General features: G+C 58.0%; 1 protein-coding gene across 2 annotated transcripts in view; it reads left to right on the top strand.

Annotated features, from left to right (window-relative positions):
- Positions 1 to 840: 840 nt before the first annotated feature.
- The window catches only part of RASGEF1A (RasGEF domain family member 1A), a 106,386-nt gene continuing 93,370 nt past the window's right edge, over positions 841 to 13,856 (top strand). For both annotated transcript variants that reach the window (XM_064487920.1, XM_064487919.1), the window contains exon 1: positions 841 to 955. The gene's annotated coding sequence lies outside the window, so the exon portion shown is untranslated. The remainder of the gene's footprint in view (positions 956 to 13,856) is intronic.

Raw genomic sequence — 13,856 nt, 5'->3', positions numbered from 1 at the left:
GTCATTTCTGACCTCGGCCCCACCTCCCCAAACCCAGGCTGTTGCCAGAGAACAGGGATACCCCTTCAGAGAGACAGGAGGCTCCGCTGGGAGCCAGAAGACTTCTTAGTGGTTTTGGAAAAATGGGGACTATGGAATTTCTCAAGATGGTTTTGGACCCTTGCTCTGCCACTTACCAGCTCTGAAATCCTGCAGGGTCACTTCACTTCCTAACCATCTGTTTACTCATCTGTCCCAGGGCAACAACACCAACACCAACCATATAGAGTGGTTGTGATGGTTAATGGGCATAACCAGAGGGACCAGATTTGCCCGCGGAAGCTCTTTAACTGTCAGATGCTGATGATAAAAATTTTGGCGGCTCTCAGAGAGCCCCCAAAGGGTCTTTTATAGGAGGTGGACACATCACCTTTTAGGTTGTTTGTTGCTTTATCCTTTATAAAATGAAAAGCTGGCCCTGTCGCTCCCTGCTCCCTCCCTCTTCACCCTCAACCCGTGCCCTTGCCCAGCGCCCTGTGCCCTGGACACGCGCTCTACCTCGCCATGCACCTTCCGTTCGGCACTTTCCCTCTCCACGAGCCTGCCACGCGCCCCTCCTCACCCGGCGCTCTCGCCCCACACACACTCTCTCGCTGCGCCCTCCTTCTCCCGGCGCCCGCCCCGCACCCTTGTCCCGCGCCCTCCCGCTCCCCGCGCTCTCGCGCCCGCCGCTCCGTGCCCGCTCCGTGCCCGCCCCGTGCTCGCACCACGCTCGCTCCCTCGCTCGCGCTCCCCGGCGCCGGCTGCGGAGGGAGCCGCTCTGCCCGCAGCTGGCGCAGCGCGGGGGCGGCCGCGGGTGGGCGGGTGCCGCGGGCCCGGGTGCCGAGCATGAGCCGCCGCCGGCGCCGGCCGCGCGCTGCTCGGGGCCCGACTGCGGCGCGAGGGCTGCGCTGGAGCTACGCTGGCCCGGACCGAGGTAGGCAGCGGCCGGCGACCCTCAGTCCCTCAGTCCCTCCCTCCCTCCTGCGGGTCGTCCCCTCCGGTCCCGGCGCGGACAGGGCGGGGCGTGAGCGGGCCCGGGGTCCCGCCCCGCGCGGCCGTCGTGGGGTCGGGGCGCAGGCTCCCGGCGCTGGCCGGGGGACGCGCGTGGAGGAGGGCGTGCGGGAGCCCAGTGCGGAGTTGCCGAGAACTCCGCCCCGGGCTGGGCAGCGCCGGGACCCCCAGTACCCCGCGCCTGCGGGGCACCGGGCGGCCTCAGCCTGGGCGTGACTGGAGCGCACTCGGCAGGTTGGAATGGGCACCCGCTGGCGGGTCCCTTGTCCCGGGCCTGGCGTGGAGGAGGGGGCTGGGAAATACGAGGCGCTGGGGCTGCGCAATTGGAAGTTTCCATTGGCTTGTCTGCATTCTGGGGCCCGCGGTGGCATCTCACGCCCTTGCTGTTTGGCGAGGAATTGGGGCGTGAGCTCAGCATTTGAGGGGAGCCGGCCAGGGCGAGATGCCCACCTCTGCACCGTGAACAAGAGTCATTTCAAGGACCGCGCTCTTTTTGCCCAGGCCCTCCCTGCTGGAAATAGAGCCTGGGGCAGGTGCAGCTGGTTCTGGTCTGCTTATGTGAGGGGATAGGGGGCCCTTGCTGTTCAGGGAGGGACACACAGCCGGCCCCTTGTCCCCTGTATCTCTAGCTGCTTCTGCGCCATGGGGCTGGTGGATATTTACAGCGAGGCCACCTGCCTCTTGGGAGCCGGGGGCACCCTCCTTCCCTGCTTAGAGTTGGGAGCCCCGTCTGGTTCACCCTTCCCACTGCTGCCCTGGTTCTCTCACCCTCTGGAGCAAGGGAAGGGCCCGCATGGCCATCTACCCCAGGGAGCCTGGACATGCAGATTCAGGTTGGCGTGCAGGGCCACCTCACAGAGGAGGTCTGTTCTGCTCTTCAGGGATCTCCCACCTCCCTCTGGACTCAGTCTTGCCCAACCCAGCCTAGCGTGTGTCCAGGCCCTTCCCTGCCTGGGTAGGATGTGTAGCACCCTGTTGTGAGCAGGAGGCCACAGGTCTTGACTTTTGAGCTATAGGCTGACTGCTGGCTCCTTCGAGACTTGCTTTCCCCATCTATAGAATGACGCAATGGTTTCAGTGACTTCTGAGGCCATCATCCCCCTGACATTCAGGGACACTTTACATTGAAACTTCAGGACCCCCGCTCAGAATAGGAGGAGGGGATCCAGAATGGAAGGAAGTGGAGGGCCTCGGCTTGGGACACAGGAGTAGGTTTTCTGCCCCTCCAGCTTTTCTTTGTTCTTAGGGACACATGTCATAGTGACCAGCAGCCCTCTGGGGTTGCAGGCCTGGGTGCAGAATCTGCAAGCCCTGGTCCTGAGAAGAGTGAACAGGATGCACCCATTTGCTGACACCCTCCCAAGGGCAGCTGTTTGCTTTAGCACATGGCTCCCAGGTTTGGGAGCACAAGCAGGTGTCCCCAGGTATGCCATGGGGGCCCAAGAGCCAGCCAACAAGTTTGTTTTTCTCTGGGAGGCAACCTCAAACTGCCAGCCTGATGGCTCCCTTCCACCTGGCAAATTGTGGAAATGGAACAGTTCACACAGAGCAGAGGGGTTTTTTAGTGTAACTTAGCAACTGCAGGCTGAGGAGGAGGAGGAGGAAGAGGAGGAGGAGGAAGAGGAGGAGGGAAGGGGAGGAGGAGGGAAGGGGAGGAGGAATACTGGCACCACCAGCATTTGTGCTGGGTCGGCTGAATGAGACCAGTGGCTGCTGGGCCCAGGCTGAAGGGGGAAGGCATCTCCAGCACAAGTTGCCTCCCTCCAGCTAGCCAGGTGAGGGACAAACTTGCTAGTCCATCTCCTGGGTCTTCTGGAGGAGAGTGGTTGGAGGCTAGGATGCTCAGATGTAGCCAGAGAGCCCCCGAGCACACCTGTCTCCCCATCTGTGGATAAGGGACTGAATAGGCAGGATTGGAATAGCGTTGGTTGATCTTTGGTTTTTAACCACAGACCCCTGTTCTTGAGCAACATGTTTCACAGAAGCCAAATTTGTCAAATAGGCCAAGTGAAGGTGCAGGGCGAGGAGCAGGAGCTATGAGGTTCAACCACTGCCCTCAGGAGAAGGGGCTGGGGCTGCAATGGGCCCGTGTAGGATGCACATCTCTGCAGGACCTACCCCAGAAGCCCACAGTAGGAGATGCAGGTCAGGGCCTGTCCAGGTTGTCCTGACTCAGTGTGGCTCCCAGTCCCAGCCCGGCCCTCCTGCTGCCCCTGCTGGGACTCCTCCGCTCCCCCTCTTCCCTCCGGAGGCCATCTGCTGCAGCCCTGGGCCGCTCTGGCTGTTTTCTCTCTCAGAGCTTCCAAATGCTGAGCAGAAATCTGCCTCCTGTAACTCCCACCCACTCCACGCTGCCTCGAGTTCCTTTGCCCTCACTTGCCCACCTCCCTCCTGCAGATGAGTGTTTACTTAGCAACATGTCTTCCAGGCAGAATCTGAGGAGGGAGGCAGGGAGGGAGGTCCGTCATCACAGGGTACCTAAGTGGCATCAGTGGTGAAACTGCCCGGCCCATGGTTATGGGAGGTGAGGTGGGCCTCTGACACCCATTGGCCACATGTCAGGGCCCCCTGATCTGCTGGGGCCTCGGGAGGACAGTCTGTCCTTTTTTAAGAGGGTGTGCCCTTCTCACGTCTTTCTGGGCACAGAGACCGTGTGTGTGTGTGTGTGTGTGTGTGTGTGTGTGTGTGTATGTGTGTTGGAGAGTGAACACAAGGCTGCCCTAGGCTGGTACAAGAATGGCCTGGTCACTATGGAGTCATCCAGAATGTCCTTGCACTGGGGACACCAGGAAGCCCAAGTCTAACAAGCTTGGAGCTGGGTTGGGACAGTCAGCTGACAGCAGCCTGGCAAGGGCATGACAGGAACATGGAAGGGAAAGCCGAAAGCCCCGCCACATCCTGGCCTGCCTGGAGTGTGTGAGGGCCAGGGACCAGGTGCGGAGGAGAGGGGCTCACCCTGGGGCGGGGAGGGTTTGAGGATTTTCCTCCTGGGATGAGCCTCAGGCCCTATAAAGAGGCTCGTGAGAGGCGTCTGGTCGACAGTGTGAAAGTGTCAGGGTCCACACTGATGCCAGCCAGGGCCAGGGAGAGGCAGGGTGGCTGCCTGTCGCTGCCCCTGCCTCAGGGTGGACAGTCAGATGGCCTCAGGCGTCTGTAGAAGCATTTCCTGAGAGCCACACAGGTGTCTCTGAGTATGATTCAGGGCAACACCCAGCAGTTCTGCCCTAGAAGCTTCTCCTCATCTCACGTGTTTGACAGGGAAGCCCCTCAGGGTCAGTGAACTGGTGCCGAGATGTGCACACAGCACAGGAGGAAGGGAACCTCTCACCCCCTGACCACCATGATCGCCTACACTGGGCAGAGGACAGGCTGGGGACTGTGCTGCCCACGAGCTCCGGGCCTGCCGTGTCCCTTCTGAGCGGGCTGTGAGGTTCTCCCGGGCCCTCACCCTCCCTCCGTGGTGCAGGGTGAAATCGGGTGGGGTGGGGAGTGGGAGAGCCCCACCTCCAGGAGGGGAGGCCTGGCCCTTGATGAGTATCCAGCTTTTCAGAGGAGAGCATCCCATTTCTGTTGCGGGACGCACGTACAGGGAGCTGGCCCCTGGGGTGCCGCGTTCCATTTGTCCAGCTCCTTGCAGGTGCGGTCAGTGTAGCTGCCCTAGTGGACTGTTGACAACTTCAGAGGTGAAGTTACTTGCGCAAAGCTTCTTCCAGTTTAAATACAACAAACCTTTCTTGGCTGTCTCCCCCTCCAGCTATTTTGCACCCTACTCTCCTCCTCTGCACGGGCTGACTCTGAAGGGTGTTCTCTGCTTGCTCACCGTGCGTCCTCACTTCCCACTCTCCCCAGCCCACTCCCATCTGGTACGCCCCTGACTCCAGGGAACAGGTCTTCCGAGGCCCATGGACATCTCCAGCCCTGCACGCATTCACAGCCCCTGCTTCCAGGCTGTCATCCCCCTGGCTCTGTAGGCCCAGACCAGCGCCTCCATGTCTTCCGGCCTCCCTGCAGACCTCCCCTCCTCTCTGGGGGCACTCAGGGTTCCTGTTCCTCAGGACCTGGGCACACCCCTATCTCCTCCCCACTGTGGCTTCTGTTCCTTCCTTGATGCTGATCCCATCCCAGCTGCTGACTACCTCCCAGGTGACCACAGGCAGCCTGTCCACTGTCATCGCTGCCCTGAGCCTCACTTGCTCCAGCCCCTGCATCTGAGTAGGCGGGACAGCCAGGGTCTCCCTCGAGCCTCTGCCAGGTCAGCCCTCACATTGACTGAGTCTTCAGTCAGTCTGTCCTCCTCCCTCTCTTTCACCCTCTCCTCGTCCCCTTGCCCATCACGACCGCCGAGGGTTGGGCTGCCCTCTCCTGGCTTGGACAACTGCAGTGGCCTTCTCCTGCAGAGCCTTCCCCACACCACAGCCAGGTGCCCTTTTTCACCTTCTCTTTGTAAAAATGCCTGGAGTCTTCTGCTGCCATGCAGGACTGCCTGTCCCCACCTAGTTGGCTCCCAGCCTTCCTTAGGGTGCCTTCCGGCACAGGTGTGCTGGGAGGGGTGCCCTGGGCCTCTGCAGCACACTGCCTCTGTGCAGTTGTCTGTCTGGGATCCCTTGGAGTTAAGTCTATACCTGGCCTGTTGGCCCCAGTTGGACCACCAGCTCCAAGATGGTGGCTGTGCTGGAGGACTCAGCAAACAGTCGTGGGATGCGTGTGAAAATCTGTGAACTGCTGTGCGTGGTGGCACAGAGAAGCGCAGATCTGTCTTGGGGAGTGCCTGGCCTGGGCCACATTGCTATCCCCCTTTCAGGGAGAGGAGAGGGGAGCTGACTGACCCACAAGCTCTGGGACAGGCCAGGTGGTGGTCTCTGGAGACCTGGACCTGTTCAGGAAAGAGTAATGGGGGTGGGGCTGGAAAGCCAGGCCCTTGTCTGTTGTCACCACCACTTCCGTTTCTCCAAGTGTCACCCTCAGACTGTACCTTGAAGAGAGAGTTCTCCCTGGATCTGGTTGTCATGGCAACACTGTTAACAAAGAGTAGCTTCCGTGGAGGAGGCTGGCTCACCCAGAAACTGAGGGGGCTGGGAGAGGGTGTGTGTCTGATGGGTTTATTAGTGGGGGCCTGTGTTCGTACCCTTAGCAAGGCCCAAATCACATGGACCCTTCAGCCCATGGGGCTCTCTGGGCCTCTGGTACCCAGACCCTCCCAGTATGATTGTCATGAAGCCTCAATTCCATCTGGGTGTGGCCTGGATCCCAGCCACAACTGGATCACCAGGCAGGCCCAGGGAGGCCTCCGATTTTGGTGGTGGGGAGGATGTGACCAGCCTTGGCACCGTCACTTTCCAGGATGAGGACCCCGACTTTGTCACTGGAGAAACCCAGACGCAGAGGCAGGGACTTCTCTTGCCTAGGACTTCCCTGAAGACTGGATCTGTGCCCAAGCCCCTTAGGTTGGGAATTCTGAACAAGGCCTGCCCAGGTTCCGCTCCTCCTCTGAGGTTACGGTTTGATTGAATGAGGTAGTGACACGCAGTGCTGGGTGAAACCCTGGAGCCTGGAAGCCCTGGCCATGCTGACTGCAGATGGTTAGGCCTGGGATCCAGGTCTCTGGCCTCAGAGCTGGGGGAGGGAGAAGGAGGGTGAGAGGCTGGCCACGGGGACCAGCTCAGGGATTAGGTTGGATGGATTAGGGTTGGATGGGGTTGGAGGCTCACGTAGAAGGGGCTCATGGAGTTCCTAGGGGACCCTCCACAGCTTTCATGAGTTAATCACTCGGAGCAGGCAGGAGGCTGAGTCAATTATTCATTTTATTGTGGTTATTTCAGTGGGTGGCCCCTGCTGGACATATGAAGCCAGTAGCAGGAGAGCATCGAGGCTGCCCTTGGAGGAGCACATGTCCTGTCCACACTGCCCATGGCCAGCCAGGGCCCTTCCTCCTTGGCCCCACTGTGGGAAGGGGCCTCCATGCCCTGCGCCCCATCCTCCTTGGGCCTGGGAGCCCAGCCCACCCCCGCTCTGTGAGCCCTCGCTGCTGGGATGATGGGTGAGCAACTGGGCCCTGGGCCCTCACTGCTGGGTCAGCAACGTGAGGGTTCTTGAGGACTTCAGAGTGAGCAGGGTTGGCCCGGGCCCAAGCCGTTCCTCTGGGAAAGTCCAGGGCAGCCAGAATCACTTCCACGAGTGGGCGTGTCACTTGGGGCGGGGCCTGGAGGGGAGCCTCCCACAACGTGCCAGTCACCTCCCTACCGCCCCCAGACACGGAGGGCTAAGGAGCTCACGTGTACTTGTAGAACCGAACAGTTAATGATCGGAACATTAGTGAATATTGCCTGCAAACTGGCGGTCACAACACCTCAAGGAATATCACTGAAATGCTATGATTCAGACCCTGTTTTCTGCCTACAATGCAGTTATGATAGAAATTAATAACAACACGTAACTCTAAACAGTCTAATATTTGGAAATTTTGAAACGTGTAAATTCGTGACTCAAAGAAAAAAAATCATACTGGCAATTAGATGATAATGGACTTAAATGATAAAAATATAATGAAGGATACTTGTGGGACACAGCCATAGTGGCACTGCAAATGTGTCACCAGCTGACCTTGTCTGAAGAGCCCATGTTCTTTGAGACATCCATGTCGAGGTGCCTCCTCCTTGGCCTTGGCCAATGGGAAAGGGACGCTCTGGGTGCCTTGGGAAGGGGTTAGAGGCAGGGAGCAGTGGGCAGTCCTGTGACTGCCAGGGTGCCTGAGGTTGGTGTGGAAGCCCCTGGCTTCTCCTTGCTGTCAGGCCAGGCTGGGTCTGGGGGAGCTGCCCTGCCCCCAGCTTGCAGAGACCAGGAATTTTAAAGCACACTTTCTGGCGGCCCTGGCCACCAGGGTGCGGCCCCAGGTCCTAGCCATTCACAGCCCTGGAGGGGAGGATGCCAGGGGTGTCGAGGTCGGGCTGAGACTTTGAAGAGCTGTTATGTGAGGTGGCTGGGGACACTGTTAGGGGAAGGAAAGGAAGGACCAGTGCAGGGAAAGGCCCAAGGCTGCAGAGTGGAGAGAGGACAGAACAGCTGGTGGTATGGTGGAGGTCCGAGCCCTCAGACCACCCTGTCTGTGCTGAGGAGCTTGGTATGCTGGGCGCGTTGTGTGTGTGTGTGTGTGTGTGTGTGTGTGTGTGTATGTGTGTATGTGTGTGTGTGTGCGCGTGCGCGCATGTGCATGTGTGGAGGGGAGGGTATTCTGACCAGCCCTCTGTCCCAAGGCCTCTGCTGAGCATCTCACTAATACCTGACTTAATTTAATGCCGTAAACGTTTCTTATTTTTGGTGCTGGCATCATTACACCAGTTTTGCTGATGAGCCTCTTGGTCCTGGGGAGAGAGGCGAAGACAGAATTTGAACCCAGGTCTTTCCTCTGTGCCAAGGAGCATTTGGTGACGTGGAGTAGGTGATGTGCTTCTTTGGTGCCTCTCTTCCTCTTCCTGTGCCCTTCCAGGCCCTGAGGTGGCTCTCACCTCTTTCCTGATATTGACCGTGACCTACCTCCATCCCTGTGCTTCCCTGAACTCACACTCACACCTCGGGTCTCAGCTTGGCCAGGGCTCCTAGCAAGAGCTTCTTAACCTCCTGGGGCGGGTGAAATGCCCTTTCTCTGGGGCTGTAGGGCCCCAGGGTCTTGTGATGGTGGTAACTAGCTCCCTGGGCGCTCTTCTAAGTGCTTTGCCTGTGTCCATTTAGCTCACACATACCTTTGAAAGGCATGGCTTAGGTCAGATTCCCCAGATGCAGAGACTGATGGGGGTTCTGATGCATGGGGTGCAGAAGGTGTGCTCTCAGGGGGCCAGCAAGCAGGTAGGAAAGGGGAGGAGGCCATTTCAGGCTAAGCCTCTTCTGACCCTAACTGCATGGGGGACTCCGGAGTGCAGACTGCACTGCCAGCTTGTCCTGTGAGGCAGGGGACAGGCTCTGTCCCCTCTACTGCTCAGCTCTTGGCTGCTGGCCCCTCCAGTCCTCTGGAGAAGGTTGCAGGTGTGAATGGCACAGTGTGCTGGCTGCCCTAGGGGACAGGTGCCCCAGGCTGGTAGGGGGTCTTAGCAATCTAGGTGAGCCCCAGTAACACCCTGCCGCAGGTGCCACTGTCACCCCCACCCAGGCAAGAGGCTGCCTGCTTTCTCCGTAGTCCTTGAGGGGCTTGGTATGCAACCTCAGGTCCAGCCTGCTTCTGCCTGTGGCATCCTGTGGTCTGGCTCCCACGGCCCTGGCCACTTTGCCATGATGCCTCATCTTCCTGGGTGCATCTGCATGCGCCTGAGTCCTCTGCTTTGTGCTGCTCACTGTGGGGCCCCTGGACTGAGGGCTGTGCTGGTGCATGGAGGGGCTCTGTCAGTTTGTCCAGAGAAGACCTGACCAACAATCACGGTTGTCAGCCTGGGCTCCATGGCGGGACGCTGGGCAGCCAGAGGTGGGAGAGCCTGAGACTGAGGGCTGTCCAGAGCCCATCAGACCCGAGAGAAGGTCCTGGCACCAGGCCAGTGAGGGTAGTGTGGGGTGAGGGGCCCTGGCCTGGCTGTCTGGGGCCCACATTCCAGCCCCCGCCCCGTCTCATCGCCCACCCACCGCTGTCCTGCCCAGGGCTGATTGGCTCCCTGGGGTCCCCATTCTGGTATGGCCGGCAGCAGGAGGGCCCACAAGCTCTTCCTGGCTTCTTGCAGCCCAGCTCAGGGGTGGCAGCACAGGGCACTGACCTGGAGGAGGCAGATGATTAGGGGCAACGGTGAGTGAAAGATGGGCTGTGAGCCTGGCCCCTGAGAGTGCCCTGGGGCAGCATCCTCTGGCAGCCCACCCTATACCTGCCAGGCCCCCCACAGTGCCCTGTCATCCACGCCACTGGCCTGCCCAAGCCACGCTGTTCCCCTCTTCCCAACCCCATCCCCTCCTTATCCTGTTTTGTCTTCCCTGTTGCACACTTTTCACCCCTTAGTTACATTAGCCATATATTTTTTAAAATTGTAGTCAGTTGCAATCTGTTAGTTTCTGGTGTACAGCATGATGTTTCAGTCATACATGTACATACATATATTCGTATATTTGTTTCTGTATTCTTTTTCAATAGGTTACTACAGGATGTTGGATATAGATAGATAAGTTTTTATCTATTTTATATATAGTAGTTAATATTTGTGAATCTCAAACTCCCAATTTATTCCTTCCCACCCACTTTCCCCCCAGTAACCATAAGTTCCTATTGCACACTTTGAACTTTTCTTCCTCTATGCTCCAAATGGCACTCCTTCCTCTCAAGAATGGTCCAGGGAGGGCCTTAAAGCCTCTCGGTTTGCTTGGCCACATTCAAACCTGTATCTAACAGTGCCTCAGCTCTGGGCCCCTGGAGCAGCCTTGGGCGGGAGGCCCTCCTGGCAGCACCTGGCCGCCTGGCCTGGGAGGGCAGGGTGCCTGTCACTGTGGCTGGAGGGGCCTGGCATGAGCACAGCCTGGCGGTGAGTGGACACCGGTGGTCCGACTAGGCTCCAGAGTGCTTCCCTATGATGCTGGGGATCTCCAGTTTTCATAGATTGGTAGCCTCAGCGGCGTTTTTCGTAGAAGGTTCCAGTGCTCATGATGCTACTTCAGTCTTCGAGGTTCCAGATGCTGGAGGACTCAGGGTCCCCTCTGAGACAGGAGCTAGGGCCAGGAGGACAGAGATGGATCCACTGGGGGTTACAGAAAGGGTCACATGGCTAAGAGGTTGCAGAGTAAGCTTTGGAGCTCAGGCCTGCCTGATGCCCAGGTCCAACGGCTCTGCCCCCCAAACCCAGCAAGTAATGAGATTGAGCTGGGGGTCCCAGCCCCCTCCCACCGAAGCCCCTCTGGTCCCATAAAGTGGAGGCAGAGTGGGGCTTCAGGGAAGTGGTAGCCTCTGTGCCCAAACCTGCCCATCCTGACTCCCTCTGGCCTCCTTCTCCAGCCTGAGCTCAGCCCAGACCCCCTCTGCAACCTGCCCCTGGCACCTGGTGTGGCCACAGGAAATGCACTGCAACCTATGGCTTCAGATGCAGTGTGGCAGGTGGCTTCCTGCGTTGTCCCCCTGAGGGCTGTCCCCTTGTGAACTGAGGGCTGTGAGTACCAGGTGAGCCATGAGTGTGAGGGCAGGGCAAAGAGGGAAGGGCCCTGACTGGGCCGGACCTCAGCGCTCACGCTGCCCCAGCAGGAGGGTGTAAAGACCTGGCCCTGCCCTTCACCTCAGGCCTCTGGACAGGCTGGCTCGTTTGGCAGTGCTGGTTTTGGACATTTCCGCCCGTGAGTCCCCCATCTCCCACACACGCCTACTCAGATGATCCTGAGTTGAACTGAATTAAACTGCTCCTGTGTTTCCCCATCTTTTGGTAACGGGTTGACTAAAACAGGGTTTTCAGAGCCCCGGGTCCCTGAGTGGCTCAGGGGCGGACAGGCCTCTGTCTGTGCTCCCAGACACACCCACCCCCCTGCCCCACCCCCCCAGCTGCCCTGAGCTCACCTGGGGTGTGTGACTTGCGCCAGGGGTTGTAAATGTTGGAAACTTCCGAGCCTCTGCAGCTCTGACGTCGGAGGCGCTCGTGTCCTGGCCCCAGCCTACCACCCTTACTAGGCTGCAGCCGGGTGCCTTGGCTGGAAACATGACTGCCTGGTCTACCTGGCCCTGGGCGGTGGGAGGAGGGCAGCTGTGGCCCCATGAGTCTGCCAGTCCCACGGGAGCACACCCATCCCAGGCCAGCAGGGATGGCTAGAACAGGGCCTACATGTCCCCTGTGGGAACCCAGAGAAGAGGAACCCAGCTTCAGTGAGCTATTTTATTGCAGGAATAAAAGTGATAAACAGCCTAGTGAGACCATTACCCAGGCTGGTGTTAGAGGATGATAATGTGTCTGTCCCAGGCCTGCTTGAAAAGGAGAGGGTGCATGGACTCTGGAAGCTGTCATTGCCCAGTTATCTGTGCATGCACGGCCGGGGTAGGGAGGAAGGGGAGGCCTGGGCAGAAGCATTGCTTTACAGGACACTGGTGCTGAATCGGTCTTCAGGCCAAATAGGACAGAGTTGGGGACTGGGACGCAGAGGAGTGTGGGCTCAGGTGTCCACAGAGTGAGACGGATGTGGAGGGGTGGCATGGACCCAGGCCTGCCCTCCTTACCACATTACTGTGACCACTAGAGTCATGTAAAACCCACATGCCAAGGTGCGGCGCACCTCTCCCCTCCCTGAGTTGGACTCGGGCAAAGCCCCTGAAGAACCCAGAGAGCCTAGGCAGGTGTCCGGTCATCGTCCTGTCATGGGGATGCGTGCGGGAAGCTGTGTGCCAGGCCGGGCCCAGGCTCTGGGAGTGCAGACAAAATCCAATAATAGATAGAGAACAGTACAACAGGTCATTAGGGGGCTATTGGTGGGGGCAGGAGGTGCTGGGGGCTTCCATGTAGGGTAGAGTGAGCAGCGCAGCATCACGGGGAAGGCTTTGCAGGGAGGAGGAAGGATGCCGTGTGGACATCGGGAGGCAGGGACTTCCCTGCAGAAGGACCAGCTATTCCCAGGCTCCAAAATGGACGCATACTAGTGTGTCTTGAAATGCCAGGAAAGTGGGGGGGAGACAGTCCACCGATGACATGTCACCCTGATGTGAGCCAGGGGACTTGTGGCTTGACTGAGGTCTCACGCCACCTCCACGGCTCACCCATATCCACGCGTGTATGGCTCCAGCAGAGGGGCAGCTGACCCGCCACACTAGCCATGTCCCAGCCCCAACGTGGACAGTCCTGTGCCTCCTCCAAGAGAGAGCCTGCTTAGGGGTCCCACTTGGGGAGGCCTGCTTGGGGGCGGGGCTAAGATCAAGGGAGTCGTATTGAGTTTGGGGTGCTCTTGGAATGACTGAGAGGCATGGCTTGTGTGTGATCGTGTGGGTGGAAATTCTCCCCAGCTCTTCCTTTCCCTAGAATTCCCTTTCCATTTACAAATCCTGGTATTGTATTTATTTTAATAGCATTCAAAAAGTAAGACGGATCGACGTGGAGCACGTCTCCTCCCATCCCTGGCCAGCTCTCGCCTCCTCCCAGCTGCAGTTATCTGTTTCCTGAGCACCCGTCCACCTGTCTGGTCCCTGCACACCGGCAGCACATCAGTTCTTGTCATGCACGTGGTGGCGACGGCCAAGCACTGGCTTGGCTTCACCTCGGAGCCCCTATCTCAGCGTGCCTAGAGTAGCCTTGCTGTTTTGAGCACCTGTGCGGTCTCCTCATGATGCATGTGCGATAAACCATTCATCCAGGTGCTGAAAGGTGGCCATTCAGGCTGTGTCCGCTCTCCTTTTATAAGCAGGGCTGCAGTGAGGATCCATGCACAGGTATCATTTTGCTTGAGTGTGAGCACAGGTGTAGGATAAATCCCTAGGCATAGAGTAGCAGGGTGAAATGGAGGTGCAATGATGATTTTGATAATTTTTGCCAAACTGTTGTCCACAGCGACTCTAATTTATACCTCTACCTATTTGAGTACCTGGAGCTCCCTATCCCCTTATCTTTGCCAATCTGATAGGGAGAAATTGCATCTCGTTGCAATTTTAGTTAGCATTTCTCTTAGTGAATGAGATTGACCGTATTTTTATATGTATAAGATCCACTGGTATTCTCTTTTTGGTGAACTGGTGTTTGAATTATTAACCTGTGGGGTTAATGGCATTTTTCTTACTGATTCATAGAAGTTCTCTAAATATTAGGAAACGTACTTTGGAGTGTGAATTGTAGATCTTTCCCCCGATTTATTGTGTTTTCATTTTGTTTGTTACGATTTTTGCCAGGCAAAGTTTTAAAAAATGT

The sequence above is a fragment of the Camelus dromedarius genome, chromosome 8 (genome assembly GCF_036321535.1).
Source record: "Camelus dromedarius isolate mCamDro1 chromosome 8, mCamDro1.pat, whole genome shotgun sequence".
Taxonomy (NCBI): Eukaryota; Metazoa; Chordata; class Mammalia; order Artiodactyla; family Camelidae; genus Camelus; species Camelus dromedarius.
Note: the sequence above shows the minus strand (reverse complement) of the source record. Positions and strands in the feature narration are given on the sequence as shown.